This window comes from Impatiens glandulifera, chromosome 4 (assembly GCF_907164915.1).
Source record: "Impatiens glandulifera chromosome 4, dImpGla2.1, whole genome shotgun sequence".
Classification (NCBI taxonomy): Eukaryota; Viridiplantae; Streptophyta; class Magnoliopsida; order Ericales; family Balsaminaceae; genus Impatiens; species Impatiens glandulifera.
In genome coordinates, this window is record NC_061865.1 from 33,728,315 (window position 1) to 33,746,548 (window position 18,234).

The 18,234-nt window shown below is 38.9% G+C and overlaps 1 pseudogene; it reads right to left on the reverse strand.

The window, feature by feature from the left end:
* Nucleotides 1–231: 231 nt before the first annotated feature.
* Nucleotides 232–17,605, reverse strand: LOC124935051 (annotated as a pseudogene).
* Between the last annotated feature and the right edge of the window lie 629 nt (nucleotides 17,606–18,234).

Consider the following 18,234-nt stretch of genomic DNA (forward strand, 5'->3'; position numbering starts at 1 on the left):
ACAAATCACCCTCAAACTGCTCTGACAGATGGTGTTGCATCTTCAAAAAAGAGGAGGGATGTTAGTTCAATCCAATTTGTAAAAGACACACTTTATAAATTACAATAAATAATACAAAGCTAAACCAATTTTGACCACCCCAAAGGAACAATGAGATAATGTTTTTTTGACAATATCCTTCTTGTAAATCATCATCATCTATTGTTCTGTAAGTGATTTAACGCGCTACTTCACAGCATAATCATAAGCTTAGCTACACAAAAGAAGGAAGAATGAAGGTGGTGATTGATGGTCATAAACCAACCAACTGTTGTTTACATTGACCCAACCAAAGAATTAAAAATCAATGATGGTATTCCCATTTATACTAATGATGTGTAATTTGAGAAAAGATCCATCAAGTTATCAAGTGCTTCAGGCATAAATTTCCTTCCAAATAAGTAACAAGGTCTCTGCATTTCGTTCCATATGCAAGCTCTCAGCTATTGAACCCTCTACAACACAGCACACCACACAATCTTATTTTCTTTACAAATTCGCCTCCAAATGAAAAAAATAAAGTAAAAAATCTTAACACGTACCCTTTCATCACTTGTTTCATGCACACTTACATTAATCGACTGCAACAACAAGAAAACAAGTCACATTATTATTATTATTAACAAAAGACAGCCAATAAAGATGTACATTGTAAATCCTACAGTGATATTCTTCAAGAATTCATAAGTGATATTTTGTGCTTCGTATGATTTTGGATGCCATTTTCTTTCAGACCAATCAACGTGGGTTACTGACCAATTGGAAATCCCACCTGGATCAAGAATCTATACAATAATATGATATGATAGAAAAATTAAGTAAAGTTAAATTTTGAAACCGACCAGAAAAACTAAACTACTATTAACTCTTATGTGCAGGAACAGATCGACTTGTATAAACCGGCTGGAACTTCACAAACCGGATGAAGAACATATCAAAGTAATCCAGTTCCAGATGATCAAGTCAAGATCAAGAGGAACCGGCTTCAACATTTTCAACAGACCGGCTAACAAAGAAAAGTCTACATCCCAGCCGGATCATAATATGAAAGAGTCAACCGGAAACCAAGATTTACAAAGATGACGTAATAGACGTGTCTTGGAGAAATAAAAGAAGATAAGATCCGATCAGAAGCATGCGATAAAAACAATGATGATTTACTGATCCGACTCAGACATCCGGAAGGTGCATGCCTGACACGTGTCCAAATCTGCAAACCGATTACGTCATTTTTACCTGAGAAATATGTGCATGCTTGCCAAGTGTTAGGAAGGTGAAACATGCAAGCAACCTCTCTGCACCGGCGTGACTCTAAACTGAACAATCCCACGGTGAGAGAAGAAAGTAACCGTTGGAATGCTCTTCACTATAAAAGGAAGACGAAGCGACCTCATTAAACACAGTTCAGAAATTAATTAAGAGAGAGAAAGAAATCTCACGCACTATCCAAAACTGTTGTGTCATTTACCGAAAGCTTTATTTGTATTGTATTAGTGTATTACATCAAGAGTGAGTTGGTGTAACTGGCGAGTAGCGAGTTAGGCTCGACCGGTAGTGTAATTGTTGTAACTTTGAAAGTTAGTTGAGATCCTTCTCATAACCTGAGAAGAAGGGGTGATGTAGGAGGGTTTGCTCCGAACATCCATAAAAAATCCTGTCTGGTATTGTTTATTTACTTTTTGCTTACTTAACCTAAACACAAACCAAAACATAATCTTACTCCTCAATCAAAACTGGTCCACTCATATCTCTAAAACCGACTCCTCATAAATCTCATCCAAGTCGCATACGTTGCTTCAGACTGAAACACACATTTCCGCCCTTGAACCCGGTTCAAGAGTCTTTGACAGTTTGCGTATTGTTGAGAAAGGTTTTAGTCTCTAACCGGACTATCACCAAATTGTGCGTTGTGTGTTGTAAGCGGCTACCCTTCCAAAAACCGGAAACACCCCGGTCCTCCAAAGGCGTCCCCGATCCTAACAAGTGGTATCAGAGCGAGGTTCTTAGCACTCAAGCAACCGAAGAAAATGGGAAGCATGACCCACAGCGACAAGCCACCAATGTTAAACGGTGAAGCGTTTAGCATCTGGAAGAAACAGATGTATCTACATCTGATTACGCTAGATGATGAAATGAGCAGAGTTCTGAAGGAAGGGCCAATCAAGATCAACAAGGAGTTAGATGCATGGACAACTGAAGATCGAAGACGGAGTAACCTGGACAACCATTGCATGAGGCACATCTACAAGGCTATAGACGATAATACCTTGAACAAGATATCACCCTGTGATAATGCAAAGGAAGCCTGGGAGACGATCATTCAGATCCATGAAGGAAACGAAATAACAAAGGAGAACAAAATCTTGGTGGCTACACAAAAATACGAGAACATCAGGATGAAACCGGGGGAAAATATGAAAGAATTTAGCAACCGGTTCACCAGAGTGGTCAACGAGCTTCAAACACTCGGAAAGAAATACGACAACCGAGAAGTAATCATTAAAGCCTTAAGATCCCTGCCAAACACATGGGATATCAAAACCATGGTGATGAGGGAATCAAGCAACCTCGGGCAGATGAAGTTGCATGACGTGTTTTAGGATCTAAAAGCCTACGAGTTCGAGATTAAGTCTCAGATCGAAGATGAAGCATCCACGTCAACCGCAACCAGAGCTTTGGTTACATCGGTGGAACCGGCGGTCCAAGTATCAACCATTCCGGCTCCAGTCAAAAACGCTGATCAGATCAGTGAAGATGTGATGGCGATGCTTGCTCAGAAATTTGGGAGATTCATGAAGAAGAACCAGCCACCATCTAACAAAAACTTTAGTTATAATTACGTAGATAAATCCAATAAAAGATGTTATAACTGTGATGGTTTTGGACATTTCAGGTCAGAATGTAGGAAACCAAGGATAGACGACAGAAAACCGGAAGGCAACAACTATCAAGGCAACAACTACCAAGGCAACCGGTACCAAGGTAACAACTACCAAGGGAACAACTATCGGAGAAATGACAACCAACGGAACGACTACCGGAGAAACAATAACCAACAAACCGATGAAGGGAAGGAAATACAAAAGGCACTCATTGCATCCGACGGTGGAAGCGAATGGGCGTACTCCGACAACGAGAATGATGAGGAAAGAGTAACATGCTTCATGGCAAACGACGAAAAGGTATTTGATTTCTCTTCTGATGAGTTCACTAAAGAAGATTTGATTTATGCACTCAACAAAATGGTCGCTGAGTTCAGAAACATATCTGCATACATACCGACTCCGGTAGAACATAAAACCATAGAGTCAAGTGGTATCGATTATGAGTCATGCGAAATCACAGTGTATGAACCGGCTGAACTATCCTTAGAAAATGAGGAGACAGTTCAACCGGTAACTAAAGTCGATGAACGAGTACTGTATGTTACGGCTGCATGGGAAAGATCTCGTCAAGCCGTAAAACAGATGTGTAATTATAAAAGACACCCCAAGTGTAGATTTGGCATTAGTTATAAACAAAACAAATCAAATGAATCAAATCAATGTAACGGGATGAAACTCACAAAAGACAATCTTCCTTTCATAAGTTTTATCAAGAGCTCATCAACTGAAAATGAGGAAAAACGTGATCTAAAACCGGAAAAAGAACTAAAATATGTAAGCCCGACTGAATCAAAAAACTGGCTTCATCCTGAGAGAAGGAAAGCCAACCGGACAGAAAATAACCAAAATAAAACAAGTGCATCGCGATCTCAAAAATATTCATCACCGCGACACAAGGCATTTTTGAGCAAGGATCAAGAAGTTAAGCCAAATACTATAAGAACAGATACCGGGAAAATGATCCGACTTATTCAAGTCTAGATCCCAAAGGGACTAATTAACCATGGACCCAACTGAATGTGGGTACCAAAAAGCTGTAAATATTTTTACAGGTTAGGAGAAGCAACCGGCTAAAGAACTCGGAATGGTATCTAGACAACGGATGCTCAAGACACATGACTGACAACGATAAGCTGCTAGCAGACATCACATATGAAACCAGAGCAGTCATAACATTCGGTGACAACTCGAAAGGTAAAACCGTGGGCAAGGGTAAGATTGTCCATTGTAACCTGTCTATAAATAATGTATTACTGGTAGAAAACTTGCATTTTAACCTACTAAGCATAAGTCAAATATGCGATGTAGGATATAAAGTTGAGTTTCATAAGAATGCATGCTTAGTTAAGAATCATCAAAATGATATTCTATTAACCGGTAACTGAATGGGAAACATATACAAAGTTGATTGGAAAACTGATTTTGAAAAACCTGTATGCATGATAGCTAGAAGTGATCCAAACTGGGCATAAACGACTAAACCATTTGAATTTCAAAACAATCAACTTCATATGCTCTAAAGAATTAGTTTACGGTTTTCCAAATGTTAAATTTTCAAAAGATAAAGTGTGTGCTGCATGTCAAATGGGTAAACAAATAAAGTCATCTTTCAAAAGTAAAGGAAATTATCAATCTGAACGGTGCTTAGAACTCCTGCATATGGATTTGTTTGGTCCGGTTAGAGTAACCAGCTTAGGAGGCATGCAATATACCATGGCAGTTATAGATGACTATTTTAAATTTACTTGGGTAACATTTTTAGCTTCTAAAAATCAAGCAACACCAAACCTGATCAAACTGATTCTGAGAATACAAAATGAGAAATCTATTCGAGTAAACAAAATCAGAAGTGATAGAGGAACTGAGTTTATAAATAGCAGATTAACTACTTTTCTAGATGATTCTGGTATTAGACACGAGTTGTCTAGTGCCAGAACTCCTCAACAAAACGGCTTGGCTAAGAGAAGAAATTGAACTCTCAAGGAAGTCGCAAGGTCAATGATAGCCGATTCGGGTATTGCTCAAAAGTTTTGGGCTGAGGCTATCAATACCGCATGTTACACTCAAAACCGGTCTTTAGTAATTAAACGTTTTTCCAAAACTCCTTTTGAGATATACTATGATCGAATTCCAAACATACGGTATTTTCGAATTTTTGGTAGTAAATGTTTTGTTCACAACAACGGCAAAAATTATTTGACCGCTTTTTATGCTAAATCCGATGAGGGAATAATGTTGGGATATTCGGCTGTAAGTAAGGCATATAGAATATACAATACTAGGACCTTAACAGTTGAAGAAACATCCCACGTTGTTTTTGATGAATCGGTTGAACGAAACACTGCCTTACCCTTCGATCTTCACAACAGAATGGAAAATTTCAATATCTATTCTAATGATGAAGATGAGGTTCCGGTTTTAAACGATTTGTCAATGACCAAGCGATTGATGCTGAACCTCAGCCTGTTCAAGCTGCTTTACCGCAGAAAGTTGACTCTTCGGTTTCAACTGAAGAAATCGGTCGGGTTAACTCTGTTCAGCCTACCGATCAGTCTAACCTTGATCAGCCAACCGAAAGCTTGGTAGACATATCTCGGATAAACTTCAGAAGGAATAAAAATCATCCTCTTGAACTAGTAATAGGTAACATATCCTCACTCATCCGAACTAGGCAACATAATTTGGAACACTATGAAAACTCAGCTTTCATATCACAAATTGAGCCGAAAAAGGTGGATGAAGCATTGTTAGATCCCGATTGGATCCTAGCAATGCAAGAGGAACTAAACGAGTTTGAGAGAAATAAAGTCTAGTACCTAGTCCCTAGACCGAAAAACAAACCGGTTATAGGAACACGATGGGTATTCAGAAATAAACTCAATGAAGACGGTTTAGTTACGAGGAACAAGGCCCGGTTAGTGGCTCAAGGCTACAAACAGGAAGAAGGCGTTGATTTCGAAGAATCATTTGCCCCTGTAGCTAGACTTGAGGAAATTAGAATATTTTTAGCTTTTGCAGCTTTCAAAAATTTCAAAGTTTTTCAAATGGATGTTAAGAACTCTTTTCTAAACTGTAAAGTACATGAAGAGGTGTGTGTTAATCAACCTTCATGTTTCAAAAATTCAGAACACGAAAATCATGTTTACCGGCTAAACAAAGCCCTTTACGGTTTGAAACAGGCTCCAAGAGCCTGGTATGACACGTTAACAAAATTCTTATTTGATCACAAATTACAATAAGCTCAGTCGATAAAACAGCCAGCCGACCGGACATCTTGTTTGCGGTTGGAGTATGCGGGAGATTTCAAGCCAATCCAAAGCAATCACATTACACTGCGGCTAAAAGAATATTGAAATATCTGAATGGAACTCAAGATGTGGGACTTTAGTACCCAAAAGACTCAAGTTTCAACCTCATAAGTTACTCAGACGCGGATTACGCAGGATGCAAAATCGATAGAAAGAGTACAAGTGGAACTTGCCAATTCCTGGGTGACCGGCTCGTTACATGGAGCAGCAAGAAACAAACCTCAGTTGCAACGTCAACCGCAGAGGCAGAGTATATAGCAGCCGGAAGCTGCTGTGCACAACTCCTCTGGATCCAACAACAACTAAGGGACTTTGGTGTAATAGCTGAGGAATCACCAATATTTTGTGACAACACCAGTGCGATAGCGATTACATACAATCCGGTGTTGCACTCAAAAACGAAACACATTGACATAAGGCATCATTTCATCCGGGAGTATGTTTAGGAGAAACATATCCGGCTGGAATATGTCTCAACTGAGCAACAAGTAGCTGACATCTTCACCAAACCGCTACAGGAAGCTAAGTTCTCTCATTTCAGAAATATTCTAGGAATTACTGATGTTAAGCAACTTATATCATGATCATAAATGCATACTGTCTACATATATTATCATGAAAAACCGGGATATGTGTTCAGGGAGAAGCTCTCGCTTCTCAAACTATATTCAAATAGACCATTAAAAATTCAAGGATGCTAACTGGGAGGAAGTCTCCGGTTATGCCTGATTACTTCATGATGTCAAATCTCATGTATACTTACCACGCGATTGAAATTACCTGACAGAGGTGGATAAACTTAATCCAGAGTTGAACAAATGTTGATACGACTCAACATTTCTTCACACCGGAATAAAATATCCAATTAAAACCGGTCATGGAAAACCGATTAGTACAAATACATCTGGTTTAGATAAACTGAACTTTTCCGGCTAACATGATATAACTAACCGTGTTTTCGTGCAAAACCTTGAAAAATGAAACTTGTATTTGATAAAATAGTTTACCTCAATCGAGATAACGACATGTGTCCATCATCAAGAGATGGAAACTAACATCTTGTCAATAGATTTTTGTCATCATGAATATCTTAGTAATAATTAACTTTGCATTGGAAATAAACGTTATACACTTCAACAAGTTAAAGCCTATTAACTAATTGATGACATCACTAAGCATGCTTAACCTATTGATCTAGCCGAACCCCTGGCTATATAAACAAACCTCTAATCCTCACAACACTTCACAAAATTCACTATTCACAAAAAACTCTCTTGAGCTAAAAAATTATCTCAAGATCATGAACTCCAACCCACTTGCAAAGAAAATTCTCTTGGCTGATTTCAACTCCATTTATCAATATGAAGACCATGAAGTCAAAGAAATGTTCTTAGCCGTTGAAAGAAGCGGACTAAGAGGATTTTTGGAGAACAGATTCATCCTCGACTACTTGGTAGTCGATGAGTTCTTCGAAACTGCAAAGGAGGTGCACCGAGATATAATCGTTGCACGAGTTTATGGTCAGTCCTTCCTATTCAGCGAGACGGATTTCGCTGAATACTACGGTTTACCCATTGAAGGGGTAACCGACCTTACTTACTCCCCGGTGACCATTGAAGAAATGTGTCATCGGTTCTCCAACTCCGACATCCCGGTTAGACCCTGGGGTGCTAAAAGACAACTCTCTCACAAGTACCAGCTTCTATGTGAGATTCTGGGAAAGTCGGTTCTGGGTAGAGTGAAGGGCTACTACTACACCCAGAGGCTCTTCGAGATGATGATTGCCGTTACGGTTGGGACACCGATAAACTGGTCCTGGATCATCTTCAGCAACCTGAAGAAGATGATTCTCTCAAACAAAACCGGGTATGCTCCTCAGCTAAGAGTTTCTATGCTAGTCTGGATATCCACTCCGGACCCTTTGTCACTCTCCATCCGAAGCATGTGCTTACGAAGGAGAGAATCCAAGAACTGATCGACCGGTGGGAAGCAGCTAAGGCCAAGAGGAATCAAACTGCCGGTTCATCAAATGTTTAACCTTCTTCATTTCCAAAACCGGTAATTTTGTTGTACTACCGGTTTGGTACTCTTCATTAATGACAATCACTTCTTTCCTTTTCGATAAAAAATAAAGAAATCTTAAAGAAATAACCAAAATTAAATGCGCGGTATCAAACTAAATAAATTCAGTCTTGAAAACTGAAATATTCTCTTTCCAAGAAGCATGCTTGATCCGATTAGACCAGACATGCCTTATCCTCTTGAAAACTGATACGACATTTATGATCAGACATAAACGGTCTGATTTTTCAAAATATCCTCATTAAATGCACCCAACCGCCCAGGCTATAAAAAGGAGGCCACATCCTTCTTCATCAAAACACACCTCAGATATTTCTCTCTCTCTCCAAAATGAACGCCGAGCTAAGAAACACAATCATAGTCAACTTCCAAGAAATGAGAAATGTCCGGTTTCACGAAACCATATTCCAACCGATCGTAGAATCGTGGTTACAAAAATTTCTTGAAGATTCAGACACCATCCTCGAAGAGGAGGTGTACGAATTTTTCAACAACGGGCATATCCTTAATGATGGTAGCATAAGGACCATCATTAACGGGAGATTTCTTCGGATTACCGAAGAACACTTTGCTCTATTCTTCGACCTTCCACCCGAAGGATTCTCGGACTTCCCAACGCCGTTCTTTCCGGCTAAGGAAGACTATGCCTTCCTTCATATTTTCCTCCTCCACTGATCCGGTCGATGACCAAGGAGAGAAGGATGATCTTGCTCCTCAATACCAAGTCTTTCATGACTTGGTTCAGCGGTCTATCATGGGCCGAATGCCCAACCAGATTTATAACCGGGAGGCTTTCGACATCATGATAGCCATCGTTTGCAAATCGCCCATAAAGTGGGCTACCTACCTCTTCAACAACTTGAAGAAGCTTATCACTGCTCCAAGGGGAAGGATCGGCTTCGCTCCCCAAATCACTCGGTACTTGGAGGTTCATCGTCGTAACCTCGGGCCCGGTGTTTCCGTCGGACCAGCCAACACCTTGAACCGCTTCCTATATAAGTTCAAAACAGTTTATTATTTGCACAAGTTTTCTCTCTCTAAAATCTTAAAATCTCTCTGATTTTCGATCATCGTTGTTCTTCATCTTCTCTACTCACAAAATCATCATGGATCTAGTTAAAGCACCTTTTCAATACATGTTGCAGGTCGATTTCAGCGATATCGACGAACACGCAGCAGAAGAAAACAAGGTCGTGCTGCAATCATTAAGAGATTCTAGACTAGAAACATATTTGTCTGGTCCGTTCATCGTGCACCCGACGGAAGTTGTGGAGTTCCTAGCGACGGCGACCCTAACGAAGAGAACAGTCTCTGCCACCGTGAACGGAAAGACGGTTAATATCACGGAGGAGATCTTCTCAGAAGCGCTCGGTTTGCCGAATACCGGGCTGGACTTCAAAACGAGCTTGACAGATGCAGAATCCAACGCGATCCGGTTGGTCATATCAGTTGATGACAAGGATCTAGTAACTCACTCCAGCCGGAAGAATAAACTCAAGTCGGAGTTCAGATGACTGTTGAACATAATTTCGAGATCACTTTAGGGTAAAGGAGGCAACTTCGATAACCTGACCAAGCTGAAGTTGAAGATGTTGATGGCGATTGTCTGCAGTGACAAGATCGATTGGGGAACCGTTCTGTTCGAACAGTTCTGTGAGATGGTGGTAAAGAAGGATGGTCGGGTTCAGGCCTATGCCATGCAAATAGGGAAGATTCTTCAATTCCTTCATGTTGACCTTGGTGAAGGTGAACCGTTTCCATCCAGTAATATACTCAACTCTGAGCAGATGAGCAAGAAAACTGCTAAAGCGGCTAGGTTGAAATCTTCCAGAACAAAATCATCGAAAGGAACCAGCTCGTCTGCACCGGCTGGTGAAAGTTCAAAACAAGAAGATCCTAAGGGAAAGGTGGTTCAAGCCGAGGCCCCTCAGAAAAAGGGAAGAAAGAAGAAGTCAGCAAAGAAGAGCTCCTAGAAACTGACAGAATCCGAGAAAACGCTATCCTCAGATCATTCACCCATGAGAAACCCAGATGTCTTTCAGCCGATCCCAATCAACACAGTTCATCCAAATCTAGTTGAATCTCCATCATCAAGGCAAACCGAACTCTCGGGGAGCCAAGAAACTCAATCAAAGTCGAAGGAGAATTCGACTAAGGAGGTTAGTATTCATTCTTAAAAATCCAAGTCCCCAGCCAAAAACCTCGATGATATGATGGCCGACGTAGGTTTAAGAACCTCAGCGGTCATAATGGATGTGGTCCAAACCATAAATCATGAAACCGAAGACGACGTGACAAGTCTTCTCCAGCCAACTGATCGGGTTGAAGTAACCGGTCAGAATAAAATCCATTCGGTCGAAGAAACGGCCAACACAGAAAACATCACTCCTCCCGCTCAAGAAGCAAACATTGAACCATCCGGTTCCGTGGGGGACAAATCCGTCCCAACCGAAAAAACTCTCCAATCGGCTCAAGACGGGCCAACAAATCCAATAATCACACCTGAAGGTCCATCTCAGGTTAACAAGGGAAAAGAACTTATGCGTGAGGACTCTCCGGTGCAAGGAGACAATAAAACCCAAACTGGTTCTCAATCTAAAATCATACAAGAAGCCGAGGTTCCCATTTCAGCAGAAGAAGAGGAGAAGATGTATCAGAAGTTCCTCCTAGATATAAACAGAGAAGCTGGAGAGATGGTCTTATCGTACCACTTATAGGTCAGGCTCCGTTGTGAAACGAAGCTATCAGACATGATTCCCGATATTAGCGATAACAAGTATTGGGAGAAACTTTTGGAATTAGAAGAAGTGGCCCTCACGCTAACAGGTACCGACGTTATTTAATCTGCATTCTCCAAAACGATGGCGATACAAGAATACGCTCGGTTACATGTAGTAGAAGATGCCATGAGGGAGGCAAAAGGGGCAAAACTAACTCCTATGGAGTCAAGAATGTTTGAGTGATTTCACACGGTGCGTAATAATCTCATTCAAAGTGTTGACCGGCTCGAAGCAGAATGGAGGGACACGTGCAAACATGTCTTAACTCATGCCGATCTCTTTCAAAGCAAACCCTTCTTTGTTACCGGAGAGTCCTCCAAAACAGCAAAAAACCGGAGCAATGCCCCTCCACAGACTGATCAGGCTCCGGGACTTGAGCAAGTGAAGGGAGTAGTTGCTGACACAATTATCTCTTGTCTTCATAAGTACAGTATTGCTACAGACGAGAAAATTGCAACCGTTGAAACCAATCTGACTGAAACCGTCTGGGCATCAATTAACTCAGAGATTGCCGAAACCATTCAAACATCAATGAAGTCGATGATCGCTGAATATGTTCAAACCGCAACCGCTCCTTTACTCGACATGATGCATTCTATGGAAGCTCAGATTGAGGAACTGTTCAAATTACAAGTTAACAAGACTCAAGCGCAGATTAGTGCTGATGTCGAAACTTCCAAGAAACATCAAGACGAAGACGAGGAGAGGGAACGGTTAAGAAAGGAAATCGAAGACAAAGATCATGAGCTGGCTAAGCAATACAATGATGAAGAAAAGGCCGCTCAACCTAAACCCATACCGGCTCAGGCTTCGCACTCTATGAAAACAAGGAATAAGAACAAACGAAAAGCGGTTACGGCTGTGATGAAGCTGGCGGAACGAAGCGGTCTGGGAGAGACTCAACCGGTCGGACAAAATGAAGAACCTCTTGACGAAGACGAAGAAGAGGATATTACACGACTCAACCGACGAAAGAAGAAAGCAGTCGAATCTTCAACCACAATTCCTAGTTCCAGGCCGATTGCTGCTCAACCATCTCGCCCATCCATACCAGTAAGTGGCGGCTTCGGATTCAACAAACGAACTCCCGGTATATCAAGTGTATTTACCAGATGGAAAATTGACGCTAAAAGAAGAGATAGGGAATGGAAGGCGAGAGAAGACGAAGAAAGGAAGCGGAAGGAGAAAGAAAACGAAAAGGGGGGATCATCCAATCCTTAGCTTATTTCTTTCTTATGAACAGTTTACTTGTGTTTGGATTTTGTTTCAGAACTAAGTTAATTTTCTAATATCTTAAAGTAATGATTTTATTAGATATACTTTAAAAAATCAAAACATGTTTTGAAATTTTTCTTAAACAGAAAAACATCAAATATGGAGAAATTGTTAAAAATAATTTTCAAACCGGCCACACATTACGAGTTTTGAATATTTATTCTAAATAATCAAAAAGGGAGAAATTGATAGAAAAAATTAAGTAAGTTAATTTTCAAACCGGCCATACATTACGATTTTTGAATATTTATTCTAAATAATCAAAAAGGAAGAAATTGATATAAAAATTAAGTAAGTTAATTTTCAAACCGGCCATACATTACGATTTTTGAATATTTATTCTAAATAATCAAAAAGGGAGAAATTGATAAAAAAAAATTAAGTAAAGTTAATTTTTGAAACTGGCCAGAAAAACTAAACTACTATTAACTCTTATTTGCAGGAACAGATCGACTTGTATAAACCGGCTGGAACTTCACAAACCGGCTGAAGAACATATCAAAGTAATCAAATTCCAGATGATCAAGTCAATATGAAGAGGAACCGGCTTCAACATTCTCAATAGACCGGCTAGCAAAGAAAAGTCTACATCCCAGCCATATCATAATATGAAAGAGTCAACCGGAAACCAAGAGTTACAAAGATGACGTAATAGACGTGTCTTGGAGAAATAAAAGAAGATAAGATCCGATCAGAAGCATTCGATAAAAACAATGATGATTTACTGATCCGACTTAGACAGCCGGAAGGTGCATGCCTGACACATGTCCAAATCTGCAAACCGGTTATGTCATTTTTATCTGAGAAATATCTGCATGCTTGCCAAGTGTTAGGAAGGTGAAACGTGCAAGCAACCTCTCTGCACCGGCGTGACTCTGAACTGACCAATCCCACGGTGAGAGAAGAAAGTAACCGTTGGAATGCTCTTCACTATAAAAGGAAGACGAAGCGACCTCATTAAACACAGTTCGGAAATTAATTAAGAGAGAGAAAGAAATCTCACGCGCGATCCAAAACCGCTGTGTCATTTACCGAAAGCTTTATTTGTATTGTATTAGTGTATTACATCAAGAGTGAGTTGGTGTAACCGGCGAGTAGCGAGTTAGGCTCGACCGGTAGTGTAATTGTTGTAACTTTGAAAGTTAGTAGAGATCCTTCTCATAACCTGAGAAGAAGGGGTGACGTAGGAGGGTTTGCTCCGAACATCCATAAAAAATCCTGTCTCGTATTGTTTATTTACTTTTTGCTTACTTAACCTAAACACAAACCAAAACATAATCTTACTTCTCAATCAGAACCGGTCCACTCATATCTCTAAAACTGACTCCTCATAAATCTCATCCAAGTCGCATATGTTGCTTCAGACTGAAACAGACATTTCCGCCCTTGAACTCGGTTTAAGAGTCTGTGACAGTTTGCGTAGTGCTGAGAAAGGTTTTAGTCTCTAACCGGACTATCACCAAATTGTGCGTTGTGTGTTGTAAGCGGCTACCCTTCCAAAAACCGGAAACACATCGGTCCTCCAAGGACGTCCCCGATCCTAACATAATACATGGTAAAATAATTAAAATAATAAATTATAATCTTAAAGGTGTTGTTGATTCAACGAATTCAGGAAGAAAAATATTATTCTCCCTCACATAGAAAAATGTGGGCAAGTAATGCTCATCAGAATAACAGTTCCTTCCATCAAATCTCGGCTGTGTAAAGATGGGACAACATCTGAGTTAGCCCAATATTCTCAATTTGTTACAACTATTTAGAGTAAAAATTACCTTGCAGTAATCCCGGAATATATTATAATACAGACTGTCAGCCATCACCACAATTACATGTTGACGCTTCATTGTGAACCACTGATAAATAAAATCATATGAGCAGCATCCGAAGAGCATGTAAACAACAAAATTTATCTTTGGATGAGTTTGATCTACATTACAGAAGCCAAGCCTGAATACTTAAACATCTTAAGAGTTTCACATTACCTGCGAACCCTTTCGAAAACAGGTAACATGTAACATGTGCTCTGTATATCTATCGATTCCATGTGGCCTAGGATCTTTAAACTTGGACACACAAAGAACATGCATCACTGAAGGAAAACAAAAAAAATTGTTTAATAAGATAACAACCATAATAAATAACCCTCTAAAGAAATATGGCGATGTTTTCTTCAATCAGAATTGAAATTGGAATTATAATTCTAATTCTAATGCAATTGAATGTATATGAATTTGTACTTGTAATATATATGACTAAGAACATGTCACATACCTGTCAATGAAACTGATATTTGAATTTATCAAATAGTGGTAGACATATTTAAAATCATGCAACGGTATACAACTGTAAAAGAAAACAACACAAAAATTGATCAGCATGTTCCTCAAGGATATGAAATCATGATATACATGAGACAAACCAATCCGACTCACCTGTCAGAAAGCAATACAAAATGTTGGTTATCTGTGTCCTTAAGTGCATTGGCCAACAGACGCGTTTCTGTTATTATTGAAGAGATGAAGTAGAAAATTTTGCATCTTTGTAAAGAGACTTGATATACCTAAAGTAGATTATTAATGATAACAGATATCTAATAAAAATGATAGATAGACGGGCATAATGATCTTATCTTACATATGTCACTAAGAATGCAGTAAAACAAATAATAAACATTCATTATACCCTACATTCCCACATATCTCACAACATATATACTCCTTCTCCTGTCCATGATATTTAACTGAGGCAAAAAATTCATTCTTTGCCTATAGTGTTTGGGACGATTTCGTTGTTTTTTGCCTACACATTCAAAAAATATGTTTCGTTAATAATAAAAATAAGTTTTTCCTACATCAGTAACTAGGGTTTCGTGGAAATAATATACAAAACTGTAATTAAACATAACCCTAAGTAGGTTTTCCTAAATACGAAGGATTTTCATTGAACGTGATATTTTCGGAGTAGGGTTTCCTAAATATGAACGAAATAACGACCTTATTGGGTGTACGTAATCCTAGGGTTTCATAAATACAAAGAAAACTTAACGATTTTGGTGTACGTACCATTTTTTAGACTGATTTTCGATCTTCTTGACAAAAGAATTCGGGTAGACGGGGAGTTGGATTCGAATCGCCAAGAAAGGAGGTAGAAGCTTGAAGAGAGAGATATGAATCAGAAGGAGGTTTTTATAATATAAAATGATATTAGGGTTTATATATATACTATTATAAAAGAATTTACAGCGAAAAATTTGTTTTATACCTTAATATGTGCGCTTGAAGCAAAGTATGTTTCACTTCTATTTTACATGTCGCTTAAAGTGAAGTATGCTTCATTTCCGTTTTACATGGCGCTTAAAGTGAAGTATGTTTCACTTCCATTTTACATGGCGCTTGGAGTGAAGTATTTTTCACTGAAAACAGTCTCTCCACATTCTCCAATGGGTTTACATACATGAATGAATAAATGTTTTTACATGAACGCTAAAATGTCTTTACATTAATGTGTTGGAGGTTTTACATGAAGCTCTAGGCATATAAACTAATTGAAGTGAAGTATGTTTCACTTATGTTTTACATGGAGCTTGAAGTGAAGTATGCTTCACTTCCGTTTTACATGGCACTTAGAGAGAAGTATGTTTCACTTCTGTTTTACATGGCGCTTGAAGTGAAGTATGCTTCACTTCCATTTTACATGGCGCTTGGAGCGAAATATGCTTTACTTCTGTTTTATATGTCGCTTAAAGTGAAGTATGCTTCACTTCCATTTCACATGGCGCTCGTAGCGAAGTATGCTTCACATCTGTTTAATATGTCGCTTAAAGTGAAGTATGTTTCACTTTCGTTTTAAATGGCGCTTAGAGTGAACTATGCTTCACTGAAAACAGTCTCTCCACATTCTTCAATGGATTTACATAAATGAATGAATAACTATTTTTACATGAACGCTAAAATGTCTTTACATTAATGTGTTTGAGGTTTACATGAACCTCTAGGCATATAAACTAATTGAAGTGAAGTATGCTTCACTTTTTATATGGCGCTTGGAGAGAAGTATGCTTCATTCAATATTGTATCTCTCATTTTGTTTTACATGGCACCTGGAGAGAAGTATGCTTCACTTCTGTTTTACATGACGCTTGAAGTGAAGTATGCTTCACTTCCGTTTTACATGGCGCTTGGAGCGAAGTATGATTCACTTCTGTTTTACAAGGCGCATAAAGTGAGGTATGCTTCACATCTGTTTAATATGTCGCTTAAAGTGAAGTATGTTTCACTTCCGTTTTAAATGGCGCTTAGAGTGAACTATACTTCACTGAAAACAGTCTCTCCACATTCTTCAATGAGTTTACATAAATGAATGAATAACTATTTTTACATGAACGCTAAAATGTCTTTACATTAATGTGTTTGAGGTTTACATGAACCTCTAGGCATATAAACTAATTGAAGTGAAGTATGCTTCACTTTTTATATGGCGCTTGGAGAGAAGTATGCTTCATTCAATATTGTATCTCTCATTTTGTTTTACATGGCACCTGGAGAGAAGTATGCTTCACTTCTGTTTTACATGACGCTTGAAGTGAAGTATGCTTCACTTCCGTTTTACATGGCGCTTGGAGCGAAGTATGATTCACTTCTGTTTTACAAGGCGCATAAAGTGAGGTATGCTTCACATCTGTTTAATATGTCGCTTAAAGTGAAGTATGTTTCACTTCCGTTTTAAATGGCGCTTAGAGTGAACTATGCTTCACTGAAAACAGTCTCTCCACATTCTTCAATGAGTTTACATAAATGAATGAATAACTATTTTTACATGAACGCTAAAATGTCTTTACATTAATGTGTTTGAGGTTTACATGAACCTCTAGGCATATAAACTAATTGAAGTGAAGTATGCTTCACTTTTTATATGGCGCTTGGAGAGAAGTATGCTTCATTCAATATTGTATCTCTCATTTTGTTTTACATGGCACCTGGAGAGAAGTATGCTTCACTTCTGTTTTACATGACGCTTGAAGTGAAGTATGCTTCACTTCCGTTTTACATGGCGCTTGGAGCGAAGTATGATTCACTTCTGTTTTACAAGGCGCATAAAGTGAGGTATGCTTCACTTCCGTTTTACACGGCGTTTAAAGTGAAGTATGCTTCACTTCCGTTTTACCTGACGCTTGGAGTGAAGTATGCTTCACTAAAAACAGTCTCTCTACATTCTCCAATGAGTTTACATACATGAATGAATAAATGTTTTTACATGAACGCTAAAATGTATTTACATTGATGTGTTGGAGGTTTTACATGAACCTCTAGGCATATAAACTAATTGAAGTGAAGTATGCTTCACTTTTTACATGGCGCTTGGAGAGAAGTAAGTTTCACTCAATATTGTATATCTACATTCTGTTTTACATGGCACCTGGAGAGAAGTATGATTCACTTCTGTTTTACATGGCGCTTGAAGTGAAGTATGCTTCACTTCCGTTTTACATGGCGCTTGGAGCGAAGTATGCTTCACTTTTATTTTATATGTCGCTTAAAGTGAAGTATGCTTCACTTCCGTTTTACATGGCGCTTAAAGTGAAGTATGCTTCACTTCCGTTTTACATGGCGCTTGGAGTGAAGTATTCTTCACTGAAAACAGTCTCTCCACATTCTCTAATGGGTTTACATACATGAATGAATAAATGTTTTTACATGAACACTAAAATGTCTTTACATTGATGTGTTGGAGGTTTTTACATTAACCTCTAGGCATATAAACTAATTGAAGTGAAATATGCTTCACTTTTTACATGGCGCCTGGAGAGAAGTATGCTTCACTCAATATTGTATCTCTACATTCTATTTTACATGGCACCTGGAG